The sequence below is a fragment of the Bidens hawaiensis genome, unplaced genomic scaffold (genome assembly GCF_021521415.1).
Source record: "Bidens hawaiensis isolate Kalapana, Puna unplaced genomic scaffold, B.hawaiensis_p1.1 tig00019795_1, whole genome shotgun sequence".
Classification (NCBI taxonomy): Eukaryota; Viridiplantae; Streptophyta; class Magnoliopsida; order Asterales; family Asteraceae; genus Bidens; species Bidens hawaiensis.
The window spans coordinates 268866-291771 of NW_027493005.1; positions in this window are offsets into that span (position 1 = coordinate 268866).

Genomic DNA, 22906 nt, shown 5'->3' on the forward strand with positions numbered 1-22906 from the left:
AGTGGTGTGCGTGGCGGCCACGTCGTCCACGCTGGGCCAGCCGCGCCCCACTACCGTCGGCCTAAGAACTCAAGAGTCCTTTTTGTTATAATTTAATATGCAATTAACTCTTGTTTATGGCATGATTAATGGATATAGAGTTTATGGTCTATTTACATAATGAACATATAGATTCATTTTATGTATGAGAAAAATAATAAGCTTAACTGCTAATTACATCAACCAAAGAAACATAACATATTTCTTTCTTCCACGAATAATTAGAAAGGAGTACTCTCTAAACATCAAATTCATCTTTCCAAATTCTAACATCCTAATCTACCCGGTGAAACCTCGGGCGCATAGCCTTTCCAACAGTACATACTGTTTCGACTATTGTACCCTGGGTGATAGACAAACTCTTAAGTAGATACCCGAAATCTGTTTTAAGGGATCTGTGTTTAACACGAATCCTCAGTCACAATCGTCAATATTTTGTTTGTTTTTTTCGTTGTAATCAAGGTGCTCAGTCAAAGACCAAATGTGATGAGGATACAAGACAAGGATACTAAATGAAGACTTGTTAAATTACCCGCTAAATACTTTAAATCATATCAATTTTGAATATAAAAGTTTGTATTTATTCAGTTTGTAAACGGTTTCATACTAGAATATTTCTCATTACTAACGAGAGTATCGTTAGCATTTATTTTATTTTATTTTTTAAATAAAATGTGATCCATGTCCTACAATTTTAAAGTAGATTTCGTGAGATTGTTGCTACAATCTTAAAACCTTATTTATAAAGATTTTGGGTTCACGAAATGGTTTAAAATTAAAATATTATAGAGAATATAATCTTATAAATATTTTCTTAGGCGTGCCGGGATCTCAGCCAAGAAAGAGGCACCTGCTAACTTTCTGACTGATCCACGAGAGGGAATATCTACCATGCGTCCTGCGGACGTTCTTGTGTTTGGCTGGGCTGGGGATAAACATGCGTGTGTCGACCTCACTGGGGTGTCCCCGTTGGTGGGGCTGAGAGACAGTGGCTTCGTTCTGGGACAGCCGGTTTTGAGGGCGTAATCTAGGAAGGTTGCTAAGAATGAGGAAGCATATTTGGAGAATCAACACATGTTCATTCCATTTGCCTTCGACATATTTGGATCCCTAGCTCTCGAGGCGGTTCGCTTTTTGGAGCGGGTGCAGAAGGTGGTCCACAGTGACTCACAGAGCCCAAGGAACCAACGATTTTAGTATAATAGGCGTTGAAATTCAAAAGGGGGATAGCGGCCCAGCTAGTTACTCGCTTACCCAGTATCCAGATGTAGCTCGGTTTGTATTTATATGTGTAAGAAAAGTTAATTATTGGTTCGAGAAAAAAAATTGGGATATTATGTGCGTAGTACAACTTGTTGTGTTTGGATTTTTAGAGAACATGGTGCAATCTAAAATCTTATACCGTGTTACAAAACGTAATATTTGATTTAACCGTTTAGTTTTAGAATACGATTTTTTAATCGTTTGTATTCTAACTATAGTGTTAGAACTGATCTTGGAAAACCGTTGGAATTTTATTGGTTTTTTAGCGATTTTTACAATCGTTTATGTCTAACAATTGTGTTACAAATGGTTTTAAGTAAACCATTCGTTTCTTGTAAACGTTAGTAATCTAACGTGCACGTTAGATCGGGTTTATCGGTTTTTGTAAACGTTTTCTTTCCTACATGTGTGTTAAAAATGGTTATTTTCATAAATTAATGTGTTTAAAAGTTTGTCTAAACATCGCGTTTCATCATGTTTAAATATTTAACATACGTGTAAGATACGATTTATTTAAAACGTTTTGTGTAAACGTTATTTTCTGATGGGCGTGTTAGAAAATATTATAGTGAGATGTACATGTGTATTTTTGTGAAATAGTACACAAAATATTTCACGTGTGTCTGTTCCTATTACTCCCGTTAAGTTATTAATAATTCAAGCATTAACTCGTTAACGGAGTGGCTTTTGGGCTATACACTAGAAAAACCAAAACATAAAAGGTTTTACTTGAATATTTAATGTTTCATGTATGTATTGTCTTTCCTCTATCGTCCGCGTTAGAATCGTTCAAGTTCTAACATATTCGTTAGAAATTGTTTATTTTATAAACCATACTGACATGAAATGTTTATGTGAACATTTAATTTTCTAGCGTGTGCGTTAGAAAATTTAGAAATAGTTTATTTTATAAACTCTATTCTTGGAAAATGTTATATGAAAACGTCAAGTTTTATAATGTGCGCATTACAACATTTATTTTAAACATGTGTGCTAGAAATTTTTTTAGTATATGGATATTAAATCTAAACCTTATAAAACTGGGATGTTTTAGGGTTTCATACTTGATTTTATAAACCCTTGTTGATATTAATAATATAATATATTGCAAAACTAAGGAAATTATTTAAAACAAAATTTTGCATTTTTTAAAATGGTTCGCTACTCTTGCCTAAACTAGTATATGTTAAACAAAGATAACGTTCTGATATGGGCTAAATTATATATAAAATTTAATATATATTTCTTACACATTAGAGTTGTTTTGAGTTGGTTTTTTATTGAATATTTCTATCTGGTTCATATTTGGATTTTAAAGGTTTCGAGAGTCAACGAACCAGTGTTGTAAAACTCGATCTAGGCGGCCGAGTACTTGGCGCCTAGGCGCTCCTCGGCACTTCACTGCACCGCTTTTCTTCTCCAAGGTCAAAAAACTCGGAATTGGACCTAGGCGGTCCAACTCGGTCCTAGGCGGTCCAAATCGAACCTAGGCGGCTCTACTCGGTCTAGGCGGTCCAACTCGGTCTTAACAAGATTTTGAATTTTATTAAAAAAAACTCAATTTCTCCAAGAGCCCACCACTATTTTTTTTCTTTTTCACGCTAAAACACAACCTAATTTATATTCTAAACTTGCAACCACCATTATTATCATCCGATACGAAGTTCTAAACTAGAAACCACCATTATTATCATTTGATTCGAAGTTCTAAACTCGCAAACTACTTATTTAAGTTCAATTGAGGTACGTCTTTCTTCAATTGAAACTTTTCTTTGAACTAATATGTATGTGCTATTGATTGTTTTTGTATTTTTTGTGTGTATTTTGTAGAATATTTAGTAAACTTTTGATATTTGACATATATATAATCTCCGAAAAATGAATTTTTTTATAAAATACCATGTCCGAGTACTCCCCGAGTACACCCCGCCTAGACCGAGTACTCGCAACTCCCTAGTCGATCACCTGGGGAGCGCCTAGCGACTTTTGCAACCTTGCAACGAACTAAAATGGTGTATTTTCATTACACTTGAGACCAATAAATAAATATATATTTATTATGTTAATGTTATCAGTATTATCCATTTATTTTAATTGAAAGAAAAAAATAGTATACTAATGTTACGTAAAATATATTTAATAATGGTAATTAAGAATTATAATTAAACAATATATATATAATAAATACTTTTTTTTGTTTTGTTGGCAACTCAAGTGTAGAATTATATTGATGCCAAAATAGGCGGGCCCTGATTTAATTCTTTTATAGACTAGAGCAAAAGAAAAAGAAAAGACAACTACCCATCTTGCGAATCTTGTTGGGCTTAAAGGCTTACACAAACTTGTAGGTCTGTAAAGAAAAATAATATAAAGAGGTTTTTTTGTGTGAAGGAGAGGTCGACAGATTAGGACAGAAATCAAGGCAGGGGTGCTACCCCTTGGGTCGGCGTAATTCAAAATCAAGAAATCAAGCAAGCTCGTCAAAAGTCTCACGGCAATATCAAGGATTTAAAAAGAAAGAATAAAGGCGAGTAGCTCAACTATATTTATTTATTTTTCAATGAACCATAAAATATATTATATTCTTGTTTCATCAATAATTATTATGATTGGCTAAACTATTAGGCTGCCTGGGTTTGGATGAATATTATTTAGACTCACTTTATTTTTGGTTTTGCATTACTTATTGATTGGTTCATGTTTTGGTAAAGTTTTTATTTTATTTGGTTGTGATGCATATGCGTATATGATATTAATTTATTATCACTTTTTGTTCCATATGCGTCTTTGTGTATGTCTTTCATGTATGGATACATATTAGGTTACTTACTATGTGTTTGTAACTAGTTTATGGTATATTTTTAACGTATTCCATAGGAACGGTAATCGAGAGTTTAGAGATACCTTATATTCTGTCACTTGAGAGACCGGGAAGTAATTAAGTGTTGCCTGTTTTGGTCTTTTGCGGTTTTGGATAGTGATTTCACGAGAGTGTGTTACCCTAGATTCCTTTAGATTCTTACATATCCGAATTATAACCGAATTCAATAAAAATACCTTTTTACGCCTTAGGGTGTTTTGTGATTAGAGAGACCGGGAAGTGATTTAATCTTTGGGTACCTTAGCATATTTAGGTAAGGTGAGACCGGGAGGTAATCCGAACCATTTAATTCGTTAAGCTTACATGATATTTAAGGTTCTTAGGTACTGTTGGTGAGACCGGGAGGAGATCTAGCGTACTTTAGTTATTCCTTAAATTTCATATTTTTAGAATACGGTACTGATCATAAATCCAATTCCGAGAGTTTACAAGTTGACTAGTAGGATTCCTTGCCTAGGTAGTTGTTTCCCCTATTTGAGTTCTAGTTCGATTTATTCGTGTCAATTTTAGTTTAAGTATTATTTAGCTTATATTTAATAATAAAAAAACACAAAAATCAATTAAATCTATTTATTTAAGTTATTAGTCAGAGTCTAGTTTAGGTGTCGCTAGTGTCCTGTGGGTTTGACATTCGGACTTCGTTAGGCTTTACTACAGTTGATAGGTACATTTGCCTGTCTAGTGGTCTAACATTAGGATAGTCTAGATTAATAAATTTAAAACTAGAGTGTCTAAGTTAGGTTAGGTTTTAATAGACCGTTTTGCACATCAAGTTTTTGGCGCTGTTGCCGGGGATACTTAGGCGATAGCGAAACTAGCGTTAATTTAACTTAGTTGATTAACTAGTCTTTTGTGTTTTGAGTTGTGGTGTGTCTTGTGAGTCTGTGTCTTAGATTAAGCGTGTCTAGTAGTTTTTAGGATAATTTAATTTATGTTTTATTTTATCGAGTCTAGTTAATATGTTTAATAGATCGAGTTAGTTTAGGAGTATTTTATATCGAAGATGTTGGAAAGAGATAATGTTGGAAAGAGCTGAACAAAAGGAACGTGAAAGATTCCAAAAGATTAAGGAATTGGAAGCCCGACTTGATAGGTTGTTAGAATTAGAAAGACTTCATAAGATAGAGGAACTCGAAGCTAGGTTAGAAGAGATAAGTGCTAGAATTCAAAATGAGAGTTTTTCTTAAAAGGAGCAGGAAGCCTTCTATGAAACAGATGATGACTTCTGGAATAATGATGATGAGGGCGTGATAGAAGAGATGGAGTTGGAGCTACCTGGTTACACGGAGTTGAGAGAAGATGCCATTGAGGAGCTACTTTACCAGATGGAAGATGACGAAGAGAAGGAGCATGTACCATCTTGGGAGGATGAGTTTGGTGATGAATTGGTGGGTTTACCAGTTTTTGACGAACATGCAGAATTTGACCCTGATGGCGATTTTATATATTTAGAAACACTAATCATGGGGAAGCCAACAATGGAGATCAAAACGTCACCAGAAGAAGAAAAAGAAAATGAAGTGGCAACGGAAGAGGATCAGAATATGGTGGTAGTTGAGTCAACACATCGTAGGAATGTTAGCAGGTCTTTGGAGGAACTAGATAGTGGATCACCACCGAAATCGGCAAAGCCACAGAAGAGGGAGCGAAAGTGCTTGGATCGACAAGTTTTGAGGGTTCAAAAATGGTTCATTAAGAATTATATGAGAACACTGAAATGCAAGAATTACCATTTTCCTCATTATATGTCACGTATTAGATTTGGTCCGGGTAAGTTTAAGTATTGGTGGTCCGACCCGTTTGAATGTTTTAAAATGCTTTTTAGTTTCACTATGTGCTATTTGTCTAAATATGTTGGACGGGTGGAATTAAATGGGTTAGACCGGGGTTGGATAAAAGAAAAGCCTCCTGATTGAGATTTCGGGAGCGAGTCCGGCTGAAGACTTCATGTAAACTTGCGCTTCCCTAAAGGCAACCCGGTAGAATGTTTTTGTTTTACTTTTATTTTTGTTTTGGGGTTTTCTTGCTTTCTTGTGCTAGCTGTTTCTTGGTTTGCTTTCAGGTTGCCCCAGGATTGCTTGTGAAAGTTTGATGATACATGGTTTGATTCAAGTGTGGGGAGGTCATTTGTTGATTGATTGCCGCTTTCTTTCGTAAGTGATAGCTTGGTATAGCACTGGAGTCTAAGGCTTTCGTTCGAATTGGAGGGCACGGGAACATGACTCGCAAGGCAATATCGTCATATTTACCAGGGGAGTCTGTTCCACTTTACTTATATTTGAATGTGTTTTAATTTTTGTCTTTTTCATGTCTCATTGAGGACAATGTGACATTTATGTGTGAGGATGGGAAACTTACGTTTTTATATTTAAAATAATCAAAAAAATTTATAAAATAATAAAAAAAAGTTTAAAAAAATATTCAAAAAAAATTGTCCCGAATACTTACCGAAATATTTTGCAACTAATGGAAAATGATAGAAAAATTTGAGATTGGTTTTTAAAACTACTATTATATATGAGATTAAATAAAATATAATGCACTAAACTTGGGATGTGTCGGTAGGCTCAACTAGCTTTGATAGTCCTCTTTCGCAGATTTTATATATCTAATAATTTGAAAAACGGTGAAACCGAATTTCGATGCTTAGGGAGGATTACCATAATCTAAAAACTTTGAGATGGTAAGACTTAGATGCACTCAAACCAGCGCACCACCACATGTCCACTCTTTACACGAGCTTAGAAATAGTTATATACTTTAGGGTGATATAAAAAAAATAAAAAGAAAAAAAAAGTATGTTCTGAAAGTTATGAGTATTCCAAAAGTTGGCCCGAAAAGCAAATGACCATGAGAAAGTTATGTAATGTAAAATGCCAAAGAAACATTCTCAAAATAGAAAAAGAGGCCAAAGATGCACATACTAGACGGAACTTAGAGTTTACGTGTTACCAAGGGGATAGTGACTCTGAGAATACACTATTGGGGCTCGAAGGTTTTAGTTAATAAATATATTTTTTTAGGGATATATAGGACAAAGTCCAATTGTATTTAGGGTATGCTCGTACGACCTCCACATGACTATTCATCCATCAAATTTCACAGAGTGCATCTACTTAGTACCATCAACGAGTCCTTGGCTTATGGTGATTTGTCAAACCATTCTGCTTTAACTCTAGTTTTTCTAGCTCTCTTTGTCTGAGATGCGGTAGGTGTAGCTGAGGTTCTTGAACTTAAAACGCTTAATGCAATTGGGGGCTTAATAGGCTGGTGGTTGGGTTTAAGTGGACAACAATATCGATAATCACGGTTTTTGCGTTTATCTGTGCTTAAAAGATAACCAATATGTTTTAAAGATCGGTCTTGAATTCTGATTCCATTGCAAAATACTTTTTCAGAGACGAAAAAGATTTAAGTGTGGAGATATTTGATATGGGCTAAATTATATATAAAATTTAATATATATTTCTTACACTTTAGAGTTGTTTTGAGTTGGTTTTTTGTTGAATATATTTATATCTGGCTCATATTTGGATTTTAAGAGTTTTGAGAGTCAACAAACTAAAATGGTGTATTTTCATTACGCTTGGGACCAATGAATAAATATATATTTATTATATTAATGTAATCATTATTATCCATTTATTTTAATTGAAAGAAAAAAAAATAGTTTACTAATGTTACGTAAAATATATTTAATAATGGTAATTAAGAATTATAATTAAATATATATATATATATATATATATATATATATATATATATATATATATATATTAAATATTTTTTTTTGTTTCGTTGTCAGCTCAAGTATAGAATTGAACTGATGCCAAAATAGGTGGGCCCTGATTTAATTCGTTTATGGACTAGAGCAAAAGAAAAAGAAAAGACAACTACCCATCTTTCGAATCTTGTTGGGCTTGAAGGCTTACACAAACTTGAAGGTCTGTAAAGAAAAATAATATAAAGAGGTTTTTATGTGTGAAGGAGAGGTCGGCAGATTAGGACAGAAATCAAGCAGGGGTGCCACCCCTTGAGTCGGCGTAATTCAAAATCAAGAAAGCAAGCAAGCTCGTCAAAAAGTCTCACGGCAATATCAAGGAAGTAAAATGTAACATCCCGAAATTTCTAGATTAATATTTAATATAATATTTTCGTTAGGTGAATTAAATGAGTTAGTGGAATAATAATAATACTAAATAAAGAAAAGAATTATGGACTTGGGTAATTAAAATGGATCAAGATAGTGGGATGGGCTTAGAGTCCATGGGCCTTAGTAGTATAAATACCCACCCTAAATCCCTAAATCCTCATTTTCTTTCATCCAAATCTCCACACACTCAAAAAACACACACACCTACACCATAAACCTTCGGCCGAGAGAAAGAGAGGTGAGATTCGAGCAAGCACACGCGATACAAGATAGACACAAGATCTAGAGCCCTTAAGCAAGCTAACCGAGACCGAAGAACGCATCGAGTTAGCAGAGCTCAGTTAAAGAAGGGATTAACTATAAGCGGAGAAAGAGACATGATCCAGGTGAGTTTCTAACCCCATTTCCTTGTTATGTTTTCGGGGCTGTGTGCATACTCGATGTGAAGTGTGAATACACTTACCTTAAGTGGTAAGTGTATGCTATAGATGTTATACGAGGTAGCTATTTTATAATGCTTGTCGGTACGTGAACGATCTTCGGATATTGCACGTATCGCCAAGGATAGTAAATTCCAAGTGGTTGTTAGTGTGTATGAATGCTATGATGTGACTTGCTTATTACGTAAATAATGAACTGATATGAAGTGTGATATAGGCAGGTAGAGGTAGAGTGTGTTAGAAGTGGCAAGAGTCTAGTAAGGGTGTTAGTGGCATAACGTGAGTGCGTGATAGGGAAAGCCTATACGTGCCTTCGTTATTAAGTGGCATAACGTGAGTGCGTGATAGGGAAAGCCTATACGTGCCCCTGTTATTAAGTGGCATAACGTGAACACGTGAGAGGGCAAGCCTCTATGTGTTTCCGTAAACAAGTGGCTAAGTGGTTAGGGGCAGTTAAGTGGTTAAGTGGTAAGGTGGACAGGTTAGGCAGTGGATTATGTGTCTTCGGATACATACATATTGTATGAAGTGGTTGTATGGTAAGTTGCTTGATTAACTAGAACTCACTCAGCGTAGCTGACTTTTAGTATGCACGCAGGTGAGCTGCTTATAGAGATAGCATGAGGACGGCACATGGCATGGATTGAACGGCTGGCATCTGAAGATGGAAGAAACGATGTGTTAAATATATGTTATGGTTTTAAAGAAAAGATTAAATGTTTGTAATAAACGGTTAAAGTTTTATATTCCGCGAAAGTTTTAATTAACTCTGATTTGTAGAACTGTGTTTATGAGTAAATCCGACGCTAAAGTAGGGCTACCGGGAACGGGGCCTTACAAGTTGGTATCAGAGCATAAGTTCGAGAGATTTAAGCATCCTACATGCTTAGACTCGAACAGAGAATGGGATAAATGAGAAAGAAAGAAGATGCCAGTTCAAGATAGCCATGTGTCACTCCAGCAAGCTCAGTAAAGGTAAAGTGTATGGTAAATGGTGTATGTTAAAGTTGGCTTATTTGCTAAATGAAGAATGAGCGTGGGTAAGGGATAGGATTAATTGATCTTGATTGATTAACTGATTAAGAGTAGAAACAAGCACAAGTGAACCTGAGGAGTAACGCAAATAGTTAATTACACTTGATCAACGTCATTAACTACTTACCTTACAAATCACGTGCTAAATAATTCCAAGAGTTATAACATTTGTGTTTCCTTAGAGATAAGATAGATGACTGTTACAAAAGAAGCGGACACGAGAATTATCTGAGGTAGAGCGATATACGAAAACAACATGACTCCAACTGCAAACACTAATGAAGAAGGATCACGCTTGGAGCTTGTAGTCAGATATGCTAAGAGAGTTGCCAAATTGTCACAAAAGCATCAAAGGAAGCCCTTGGAAAGATGAGACGAGACTTGAGACATAGAGAGCCTCATGGACAAGCTACCTTGATAGCTAGAACACATGATCACCACCCGATGACTGCAAGTCAGGAGTAAGGAGAATGACCCAGAAAGCAAAGACGATTCAATAAAGTGCGTGAATATAAGAAGTGTTCATTTTATAAGGAATAAGTTAGGTTTCGGGGACGAAACCTTTTTAAGGGGGGGAAGACTTGTAACATCCCGAAATTTCTAGATTAATAATTAATATAATATTTTCGTTAGGTGAATTAAATGAGTTAGTGGAATAATAATAATACTAAATAAAGAAAAGAATTATGGACTTGGGTAATTAAAATGGATCAAGATAGTGGGATGGGCTTAGAGTCCATGGGCCTTAGTAGTATAAATACCCACCCTAAATCCCTAAATCCTCATTTTCTTTCATCCAAATCTCTACACACTCAAAAAACACACACACCTACACCATAAACCTTCGGCCGAGAGAAAGAGAGGTGAGATCCGAGCAAGCACACGCGATACAAGATAGACACAAGATCTAGAGCCCTTAAGCAAGCTAACCGAGACCGAAGAACGCATCGAGTTAGCAGAGCTCAGTTAAAGAAGGGATTAACTATAAGCGGAGAAAGAGACATGATCCAGGTGAGTTTCTAGCCCCATTTCCTTGTTATGTTTTCGGGGCTGTGTGCATACTCGATGTGAAGTGTGAATACACTTACCTTAAGTGGTAAGTGTATGCTATAGATGTTATACGAGGTAGCTATTTTATAATGCTTGTCGGTACGTGAACGATCTTCGGATATTGCACGTATCGCCAAGGATAGTAAATTCCAAGTGGTTGTTAGTGTGTATGAATGCTATGATGTGACTTGCTTATTACGTAAATAATGAACTGATATGAAGTGTGATATAGGCAGGTAGAGGTAGAGTGTGTTAGAAGTGGCAAGAGTCTAGTAAGGGTGTTAGTGGCATAACGTGAGTGCGTGATAGGGAAAGCCTATACGTGCCTTCGTTATTAAGTTGCATAACGTGAGTGCGTGATAGGGAAAGCCTATACGTGCCCCTGTTATTAAGTGGCATAACGTGAACACGTGAGAGGGCAAGCCTCTATGTGTTTCCGTAAACAAGTGGCTAAGTGGTTAGGGGCAGTTAAGTGGTTAAGTGGTAAGGTGGACATGTTAGGCAGTGGATTATGTGTCTTCGGATACATACATATTGTATGAAGTGGTTGTATGGTAAGTTGCTTGATTAACTAGAACTCACTCAGCGTAGCTGACTTTTAGTATGCACGCAGGTGAGCTGATTATAGAGATAGCATGAGGACGGCACATGGCATGGATTGAACGGCTGGCATCTGAAGATGGAAGAAACGATGTGTTAAATATATGTTATGGTTTTAAAGAAAAGATTAAATGTTCGTAATAAACGGTTAAAGTTTTATATTCCGCGAAAGTTTTAATTAACTCTGATTTGTAGAACTGTGTTTATGAGTAAATCCGACGCTAAAGTAGGGCTACCGGGAACGGGGCCTTACATAAAAAGAAAGCATAAAGGCGAGTAGCTTAACTATATTTATTTATTTTTCAATGAACCATAAAATATATTATATTCTTGTTTCATCACTAATTATTATGATTGGCTAAATTATTAGACTGCCTGAGTTTGGATGAATATTATTTAGACTCACTTTATTTTTGGTTTTGGATTACTTATTGATTGGTTCATGTTTTGGTAAAGTTTATATTTTATTTGGTTGTGATGCATATGCGTATATGGTATTAAATTATTATCAATTTTTGTTCCATATGTGTCTTTGTGAATGTCTTTCATGTATGGATGCATATTAGGTTACTTACTGTGTGTTTGTAACTAGTTTATGGTATATTTTTAACGTATTCCATAGGAACGGTAATCGAGAGTTTAGAGATACCTTATATTCTGTCACTTGAGAGACCGGGAGGTAATTAAGTGTTGCCTGTTTTGGTCTTTTGCGGTTTTGGATAGTGATTTCTCGAGAGTGTGTTACCCTAGATTCCTTTAGATTCTTACATATCCGAATTATAACCGAATTCAATAAAAATACCTTTTTACGCCTTAGGGTGTTTTGTGATTAGAGAGACCGGGAAGTGATTTAATCTTTGGGTACCTTAGCATATTTAGGTAAGGTGAGACCGGGAGGTAATCCGAACCATTTAATTCGTTAAGCTTACATGATATTTATGGTTCTTAGGTACTGTTGGTGAGACCGGGAGGAGATCTAGCGTACTTTAGTTATTCCTTAAATTTCATATTTTTAGAATACGGTACTGATCATAAATCCAATTCCGAGAGTTTACAAGTTGACTAGTAGGATTCCTTGCCTAGGTAGTTGTTTCCCCTATTTGAGTTCTAGTTCGATTTATTCGTGTCAATTTATGTTATGGTTTTAAAGAAAAGATTAAATGTTCGTAATAAACGGTTAAAGTTTTATATTCCGCGAAAGTTTTAATTAACTCTGATTTGTAGAACTGTGTTTATGAGTAAATCCGACGCTAAAGTAGGGCTACCGGGAACGGGGCCTTACATAAAAAGAAAGCATAAAGGCGAGTAGCTTAACTATATTTATTTATTTTTCAATGAACCATAAAATATATTATATTCTTGTTTCATCACTAATTATTATGATTGGCTAAATTATTAGACTGCCTGAGTTTGGATGAATATTATTTAGACTCACTTTATTTTTGGTTTTGGATTACTTATTGATTGGTTCATGTTTTGGTAAAGTTTATATTTTATTTGGTTGTGATGCATATGCGTATATGGTATTAAATTATTATCAATTTTTGTTCCATATGTGTCTTTGTGAATGTCTTTCATGTATGGATGCATATTAGGTTACTTACTGTGTGTTTGTAACTAGTTTATGGTATATTTTTAACGTATTCCATAGGAACGGTAATCGAGAGTTTAGAGATACCTTATATTCTGTCACTTGAGAGACCGGGAGGTAATTAAGTGTTGCCTGTTTTGGTCTTTTGCGGTTTTGGATAGTGATTTCTCGAGAGTGTGTTACCCTAGATTCCTTTAGATTCTTACATATCCGAATTATAACCGAATTCAATAAAAATACCTTTTTACGCCTTAGGGTGTTTTGTGATTAGAGAGACCGGGAAGTGATTTAATCTTTGGGTACCTTAGCATATTTAGGTAAGGTGAGACCGGGAGGTAATCCGAACCATTTAATTCGTTAAGCTTACATGATATTTATGGTTCTTAGGTACTGTTGGTGAGACCGGGAGGAGATCCAGCGTACTTTAGTTATTCCTTAAATTTCATATTTTTAGAATACGGTACTGATTATAAATCCAATTCCGAGAGTTTACAAGTTGACTAGTAGGATTCCTTGCCTAGGTAGTTGTTTCCCCTATTTGAGTTCTAGTTCGATTTATTCGTGTCAATTTATGTTATGGTTTTAAAGAAAAGATTAAATGTTCGTAATAAACGGTTAAAGTTTTATATTCCGCGAAAGTTTTAATTAACTCTGATTTGTAGAACTGTGTTTATGAGTAAATCCGACGCTAAAGTAGGGCTACCGGGAACGGGGCCTTACATAAAAAGAAAGCATAAAGGCGAGTAGCTTAACTATATTTATTTATTTTTCAATGAACCATAAAATATATTATATTCTTGTTTCATCACTAATTATTATGATTGGCTAAATTATTAGACTGCCTGAGTTTGGATGAATATTATTTAGACTCACTTTATTTTTGGTTTTGGATTACTTATTGATTGGTTCATGTTTTGGTAAAGTTTATATTTTATTTGGTTGTGATGCATATGCGTATATGGTATTAAATTATTATCAATTTTTGTTCCATATGTGTCTTTGTGAATGTCTTTCATGTATGGATGCATATTAGGTTACTTACTGTGTGTTTGTAACTAGTTTATGGTATATTTTTAACGTATTCCATAGGAACGGTAATCGAGAGTTTAGAGATACCTTATATTCTGTCACTTGAGAGACCGGGAGGTAATTAAGTGTTGCCTGTTTTGGTCTTTTGCGGTTTTGGATAGTGATTTCTCGAGAGTGTGTTACCCTAGATTCCTTTAGATTCTTACATATCCGAATTATAACCGAATTCAATAAAAATACCTTTTTACGCCTTAGGGTGTTTTGTGATTAGAGAGACCGGGAAGTGATTTAATCTTTGGGTACCTTAGCATATTTAGGTAAGGTGAGACCGGGAGGTAATCCGAACCATTTAATTCGTTAAGCTTACATGATATTTATGGTTCTTAGGTACTGTTGGTGAGACCGGGAGGAGATCTAGCGTACTTTAGTTATTCCTTAAATTTCATATTTTTAGAATACGGTACTGATCATAAATCCAATTCCGAGAGTTTACAAGTTGACTAGTAGGATTCCTTGCCTAGGTAGTTGTTTCCCCTATTTGAGTTCTAGTTCGATTTATTCGTGTCAATTTTAGTTTAAGTATTATTTAGCTTATATTTAATAATAAAAAAACACAAAAATCAATTAAATCTATTTATTTAAGTTATTAGTCAGAGTCTAGTTTAGGTGTCGCTAGTGTCCTGTGGGTTTGACATTCGGACTTCGTTAGGCTTTACTACAGTTGATAGGTACATTTGCCTGTCTAGTGGTCTAGCATTAGGATAGTCTAGATTAATAAATTTAAAACTAGAGTGTCTAAGTTAGGTTAGGTTTTAATAGACCGTTTTGCACATCAAGTTTTTGGCGCCGTTGCCGGGGATACTTAGGCGATAGCGAAACTAGCGTTAATTTAACTTAATTGATTAACTAGTCTTTTGTGTTTTGAGTTGTGGTGAGTCTTGTAAGTCTGTGTCTTAGATTAAGCGTGTCTAGTCGTTTTTAGGAACATTTAATTTATGTTTTATTTTATCGAGTCTAGTTAATATGTTTAATAGATCGAGTTAGTTTAGGAGTATTTTATATCGAAGATGTTGGAAAGAGATAATGTTGGAAAGAGCCGAACAAAAGGAACGTGAAAGATTCCAAAAGATTAAGGAATTGGAAGCCCGGCTTGATAGGTTGTTAGAATTAGAAAGACTTCGTAAGATAGAGGAACTCGAAGCTAGGTTAGAAGAGATAAGTGCTAGAATTCAAAATGAGAGTTTTTCTTAAAAGGAGCAGGAAGCCTTCTATGAAACAATTGATGACTTCTGGAATAATGATGATGAGGGCGTGATAGAAGAGATGGAGTTGGAGCTACCTGGTTACACGGAGTTGAGAGAGGATGCCGTTGAGAAGCCACTTGACCAGATGAAAGATGACGAAGAGAAGGAGCATGTACCATCTTGGGAGGATGAGTTTGGTGATGAATTGGTGGGTTTACCAGTTTTTGACGAACATGCAGAATTTGACCCTGATGGCGATTTTATATATTTAGAAACACTAATCATGGGGAAGCCAACAATGGAGATCAAAATGTCACCAGAAGAAGAAAAAGAAAATGAAGTGGCAACGGAAGAGGATCAGAATATGGTGGTAGTTGAGTCAACACATCGTAGGAATGTTAGCAGGTCTTTGGAGGAACTAGATAGTGGAACACCACCGAAATCGGCAAAGCCCAGAAGAGGGAGCGAAAGTGCTTGGATCGATAAGTTTTGAGGGTTCAAAAATGGTTCATTAAGAATTATAGGAGAACACTGAAATGCAAGAATTAACATTTTCCTCATTATATGTCACGTATTAGGTTTGGTCCGGGTAAGTTTATGTATTGGTGGTCCGACCCGTTTGAATATTTTAAAATGATTTTTAGTTTCACTATGTACTATTTGTCTAAATATGTTGGACGGGTGGGATTAAATGGGTTAGACCGGGGTTGGATAAAAGAAAAGCCTCCTGATTGAGATTTCGGGAGCGAGTCCGGCTGAAGACTTCAAGTAAACTTAGCTCTTCCCTAAAGGCAACCCGGTAGAATGTTTTTGTTTTACTTTTATTTTTGTTTTGGGGTTTTCTTGCTTTCTTGTCCTGGCTGTTTCTTGGTTTGCTTTCAGGTTTCCCCAGGATTGCTTGTGAAAGTTTGATGATACATGGTTTGATTCATGTGTGGGGAGGTCATTTGTTGATTGATTGCCTCTTTCTTTCGTAAGTGATAGCTTGGTAGAGAGCACTGGAGTCTGAGGCTTTCGTTCGAATTGTTGGGCACGGGAACACGACTCGCAAGGCAATATCGTCATATTTACTAAGGGAGTCTCTTGGCAAATCGCCATGGCAGTGTTTCGGGCCAAGAAATTCACTAAGAGAACATGAAGAAATAATTGGAATGTGCCAAACAATCAGAAGGTGGGTTTTAACATGGACAGTCTGAGGTGTTACAACTATCACGAGCCGGGTCATATTGCTCGTGAGGGCACCAATCCAGCCATGGAAGGAAATACGGAAAGGGCACTATTTCCCGTGGGTAATCTTAGAGGAGAAGTTGGGGGTAGCTCAGGAGATGGTGAAAGGAGTTTGGTTGATCAACAGATGGCTGCTCTCAACATAAATAATCAATCAGCCAACTTTGCTCATGTTGAGGACACTAAAGAAGAAAATGTTGCTGAGGAGCAAGTTAAGGAACTTCAATTCGCGTTCATAACATTCACTTCTCCTAGCTCGTCTGAGGTAAGTTCTCCATTATGCTCTAAACCTTGTATAGATAAAGTAGATCTTTATAAATCTCACAATAGTAACTTTCTTAGAGAAATGGAAACGATAAAATCTGAAAACCATAAACTTAAGAAAAATGAAAAAGGTTATCTAGATAAGATTGAGGCACAGAAAAAAAGATTTTTCCAAGCTAAAATCTGATTTTAGTTTAAAATTTTGTCACCATCTAGATGCTAAACTATTAAATTGTTGAATTAACTGCTAAACTAGAAGCCTCTAAGTTAGAAGTATCAAATCTAACTACAAAATTTAAGAGGGCTGAATTTGATTTTAGATAGTTTGATAGTTCCAGTAAGGTAGTTAATTCCATGATTGAGAATCAATTATGGTGGAAAGAAAATGAAGGTGAGGGTATATGATACACTCAAGTACACCCACCATACAATGACAACTATACCGGTCTTCCTCTTACCAAAGAGTAGGAAGAAAAGGTAAAGGATATGAAGTATGGTAAATCTGTTAAGATTGAAAATGTTGACTCGGTAAAGGCCATTGAGTCCACTTCATAAGTGAACGATTCTAATGTGTTTTTCTCAGGTGCAGATAGAGTACTCGTTGAGGATTGGACTGATGAGGATGATGAGTCTCGTGTTTCAATTAATAAAGACATTATTTCTGATGTTTCTATAAAATTACCTGTCTTGAATTCTGTTATTCCGACTGTTTGTGTGGGCTCTGTTTTTAAGAGCAAAGATACTTGTGTGGTTGATTCCATTAAAACTTTGAACACCGATAATGTGGTTTTTGATAAGTTTAAGAGATCGAAAAATTCTAATAAATACTCATCGCCTAAGTTTGTTAAATAGGGATGCTCTAATGACAAACAAGGTGGTAAGTCAAACCATGTGTCTAATAATAATAATCATCAGGTAAAGCAAACTGGTTCACACAACCGGTCCAGACAAGGAGTGGCCCAAAATAATTTCTATGTAAAACGTCAAACTTGTTTTAACTGTGGCACTCCTGGTCATATTTCCAGAAATTGTCCACATCGTCCATACATTACTTATTATGAATTTAATCATATGAATATGCCTCATAATGCCTGCAGGCAAAACTTCAGGCATAATCAGGCTAATCCCTCTGACGATGATTGGAACGGAAACAAATCTGGTAGGTTTAGTCCTCATCAGACCAAGTCTAACATGTTTCGTTAAGGGGGTAGAAAAGGTGCTTCGGTTTCAAAAACAAACACGACTTCTAAACCGAAGCAAGTGATCAAATCATCCATTCGTACACATAATGCGAAACCTTACAATGGTAGACATAAATGGCTGCCTAAATCTCTGGTAAAAGAGTCATTGAATTCAATGTTATATGATCAAAAAGACATGTCATGGCAACCTGTGACAACCTTAGATGAGTTAGGGTCACCCAGTGTAACTATGGACTGGGTACCAAAGTCTAACTAATCTCACACATCGTGTAGGAACAACTATGGAGGAATATCATCAGAACTTGGTACGTTGATAGTGGCTATTCTAGGCACATGACAGGAGACATTTCCCAGCCACACGACATTCAAATATTTAATAGTGGGTATGTGTCCTTTGCGGGAGGAGAAAAGGGGGAATTTACGCAAAAGGGTACTATAAGTAACGGTGTTCTAAAATTCAAAAATGTTAATTTTGTTCCAGAGCTGAAGCACAGTTTGTTGAGCGTGTCACAAATCCGTGATAAAGATTTTTCAACTCATTTTACTAAGAAAGAGTGTTTTATTTTGAACCTGGTATTATTATACCAAAAAACTGGATTCTTGTTTGATCACAAAGAAGAGATAATGCTTATGTGATCGAGATGAACAAAAATGTTCCTGATGAAATAACCTGCTTGTTTTCAAACGTGTCAGAACATAATGCCATGCTTTGGCATCGTCGTCTTGGTCAGGCTAATATGAAAAACATGAACCGTCTTGCTAAAAATGATTTGGTGCGTTGTCTACCCGTTAAAGATTTTGTTACTATTGAAAAATTTGTGGCTTGTGCCTTGGGTAAACATCATCGAAAAACTCATAAGCAAAAATTGATTAATACCATTTCATCAGTTTTTCAATTGCTACATATGGACCTTTTCGGTCTGGTTCATGTGTTGAGTCTTTCTCGCAGCTCTTATTGTCTCGTTATTACTGATGACTACTCACGTTTTACTTGGGTGTTTTCTTGCCAAATAAGAGTGAAACTGTAGAACTGATCAAGAGGTTTGTGGTGCTTATGGAAAATCAGCTGAATCTGAAGATGAAGGGAATTCGTTGTGACAATGGTATGGAATTCAAGAATGCTTTATTGAATTATTTTTGTTCAGAAAAAGTGGGTTCTTCGTCAGTACATTTCAGCTCGCACACCGCAACAGAATGGTGTGGCTGAAAGGAGAAACATGACTCTTATCGAGGCAGCGAGGACCATGTTGTGTGATTCTAAACTACCATTATTCTTCTGGGCAGAAGCTATTAATACAACATGTTATGTTCAGAATTGGGTGATAATCAACAAGTCTCAAATGAAAACTCTATATGAGATTGTCTATGGTCATAAGCCCACAGTTGCACATTTCAGAGCGTATGGATGCCCGTGTACTCTACTGTATCTCGAGTCAACTCCAAAATTCGGGGCCAAAGCTGATGATTGTTATTTTGTTGGTTATGCTGGTCATACCGCCTACAGAGTCTACAATAAGTCAACCAAGCAGATTTTGGAATCATATGATGTTCGTTGGTTGGAAGAAAACGAGACTGATGCCCGTGTTGGTCCTGACTGGCTTTTCGATTACATTGAACTCTTCAAACCGTTCAATGTACTTCAGGTTATCAACACATGAACTTCAAGTGGTGCTACCGTAGATGCTGAGTAAGAAGACCCACATGCAGTATTTCACATATCTCCATTTCTGGATGATGATCTCACAGAACCACTTGATGTCACTCCGCCCGTCTCCGTCACCAGAAGAAGTTACTAAAACTGTGTCCTCAACTTCTTCAGAAAATGCTCCAACAATTGAGGGGGAGAGTCCTATTCGTCAAATTTTTGGGAGCACTCTGTTTCCCAATATCATTCCGAATGAATACATTGCAAGCACTTCGTACTCGCATATTACGGCGGCTTCTGGATGGAAGAGTCCCTCACTGAGATTGATGGAAATCTATCAAACTTACCTTCTACTGGAGCTGTTCCCGAACAATCGATTCCATCAAGAACCCAACGAAATCATCCAATTGAGAATGTCATAGGTCCTCTTGAACAGGCGTGTTCACCAGAAGTCAGACAAGACACATAAACAGTTGCTTGTTTTCTTGTTTTATATCCCAAATTGAGCCAAAATCGGTGGAAATGGCTCTTCAAGAACCAAGCTGGGTCGATGCTATGCATGAAGAATTAAATCATCTTGATAAATTGAAGTTATGGAGATTGGTTGAGCTGCTGGTGGGAAAGAAAGAACTAGACACGAGATGGGTTTTCCTAAACAATCAAGATGGCACGAGAGTTATAGTTAGAAACAAGGCACGGTTAGTCGTTCATGGTTTTCGTCAGGTTGAAGGTTTAAATTACACCTAAGTCTATGCTCCCGTAGCTAGACTTGAGGCCATTCGGATTTTTCTGGCTTATGCGTCATTCATAGGTTTCACGGTGTATCAGATGGATGTTAAGACCGCATTTCTATATGGAGATGTTAAAGAAGAGATTTACGTGGATCAGCCACCGGGGTTTGCAGACTCTAAGAATCCCACTCATTTCTACAAGTTAGATAAAGCGTTGTTAGGGCTTCATCGGGCTCCTCGGGCGTGGTATGCTACATTGACGACACATCTTCTAGGTCAAGGGTTTAAAAGGGGACCATTGATCAAACTTTGTTCCTTAAAACCGTCGGGAAAGACTTGATTCTGGTTCAGATCTATGTGGATGACATAAGTTTTGGGTCTACCAGAGCCGATTTGTGTTCTGAATTTGATGATGTAATGAAGAAGAGGTTCGAATTGAGCTCGTCGGGAGAAATGACAACGTTTATGGGGTTGTAGGTTCGCCAGAGCTCGATAGGAATTTTGCTGCATCAAGGAAAGTATGTTGAAGACATGCTGGCCAAATTTGAATTTCAAGATTCCAAGAGTGCTATCACTCCTATGGCGGAAAGGCCTCTCTTGTCGTCTGATCTTGAAGGGAGTCCCGTAGATCAAACGTATTATCGATCGATGATCGGGTCCCGGATGTATCTCACCGCCATTCGTCCTGACATCATGTTCGCAGTCTGCCAACGTGCTCGTTTCCAGGCTAATCCTAAACTTTCTCATTTAATTGCTGTTAAATGTATTTTTAGATATCTGAAGAGACAACCGAAGTTAGGTCTTTGGTATCCCAAAAACTCTGATTTTGATCTTTATGCCTTTGCTGATAGCAATTATGATGGAGATAGCATTGACAGGAAATCCACATCTGCTTGCTGCCAGTTTTTGGGCGATCATCTCATCTCATAGCAATGCAAAAAGCAACAAACGGTATCTACATCAACTGCCCAGGATGAATATGTTACTGCGTCAGCTTGCTGCTCACACGTTATCTGGACGCAACATCAATTGCTGGATTACGGATTGGAATTTCTTGACAGTTCTATTTTTGTGATATGATGCTGGCATTGCAATCGTTAAAAATCCGGTTAAACACTCAAAAACCAAGCACATTGATATTAAAATACATTTTATTTGCGACTGTTACGACCGAAAATTGATTCACCTTGAGCAAGTTCACACTGATAATAATGTGGCAGACTTATTTACAAAACAGGTCGGAACAGCCAGATTTAATGTGCTTGTGAGTTTTCTTAAAATTCTTCGTTTCGAGGAATGTGTCTTTTTGAGTATAAATTTGTATATATTTTCTAAATTTGCACATATTTAGGGTGAGAAAAATCAAAAAGTCAAAAAGAGTGTGTGTGTGTTTGTTATTCTTCTTTTATTAGAAAAATCAAAAGTAAAAAATAGTGTGTTTGCGTTTTCTTATTTCGAAAAAATCAAAAAGTCAAAAAGAGTGTGTATGTGTGTGCTATTCTTCTCTTATTATTCACTTTCGCTTAAAATTATGTCGGCTGCTCAAGTTTGAGGGACATATACTTGTATGTGTTTGGTCCGGTCATCTACTCGTAGATTCACAGGATATCCATTTACCGAAAGACTGAGAGCATCCGGGGCGACTATGATGTGTTTTGTGTTTTGAATTCTTTCACTTAAAATTATGTCGGTAACTCTAAGTTGGAGGGACATGTATTCTCATATGTGTTTGGTCCTGTTAACCACATGTGGACATACGGGATAGCCATTTACCTGAAAAATAAGAGTGACCGAGGTGACTGAGTTTTAAACTGTCTTCTGGGAAGTGATATGATTATTCAGTTAACAACTTTTTGAATCTTAAAATTAATTTCAAATGAAAATTGATCCAACCATTGGAAAATGATAGATAAATTGCTTTTGTGTGCCTAACGTGTGAAGTTAATAAGCTTAAAAGGCTCTACAACAGTCATTGATATGTATGGTAGCTTTCCATGATGCGTAAAAGTTGAAGTGATATCAACTAAATTTGCTAAACTTACTGTGGAGAGTCATTTTGAAGAAATGTGCATGTCTCCATATATACATCTCTTCGAAGGATAGGCATAAAAGCTATTACCCAGTCATACACAAGCCCGTTAGTGTCTTGATCACCAAAAATATTGTATTGTTCTGCTTATTATAAATATTTTAAAAAAGGTTATAAATACATATATTTATTAAAAAACAATTTAATAGTGTAAAGGGTCAAACTAGAACTACATGGGTGGGGCACTCAAGTAATTCCTAAACACTCTGAATGAAAGGAATTTAAGTCCAACGTTCAACCTTGAAGCCTAAAATTTTGTATGTCTGTCTATAAAAATATTTTGATCAAGCACTAGGGGGTTGGAGTCAATTTGGGGTGATCTGGGGAAAGCAAAATATGCTTTGATAAGTGATAGGAGGCATCACAGGTCCATAAGTGATGTCCATCTAAGATTTGTGCCTAACTGAACCTAATCCATATCAC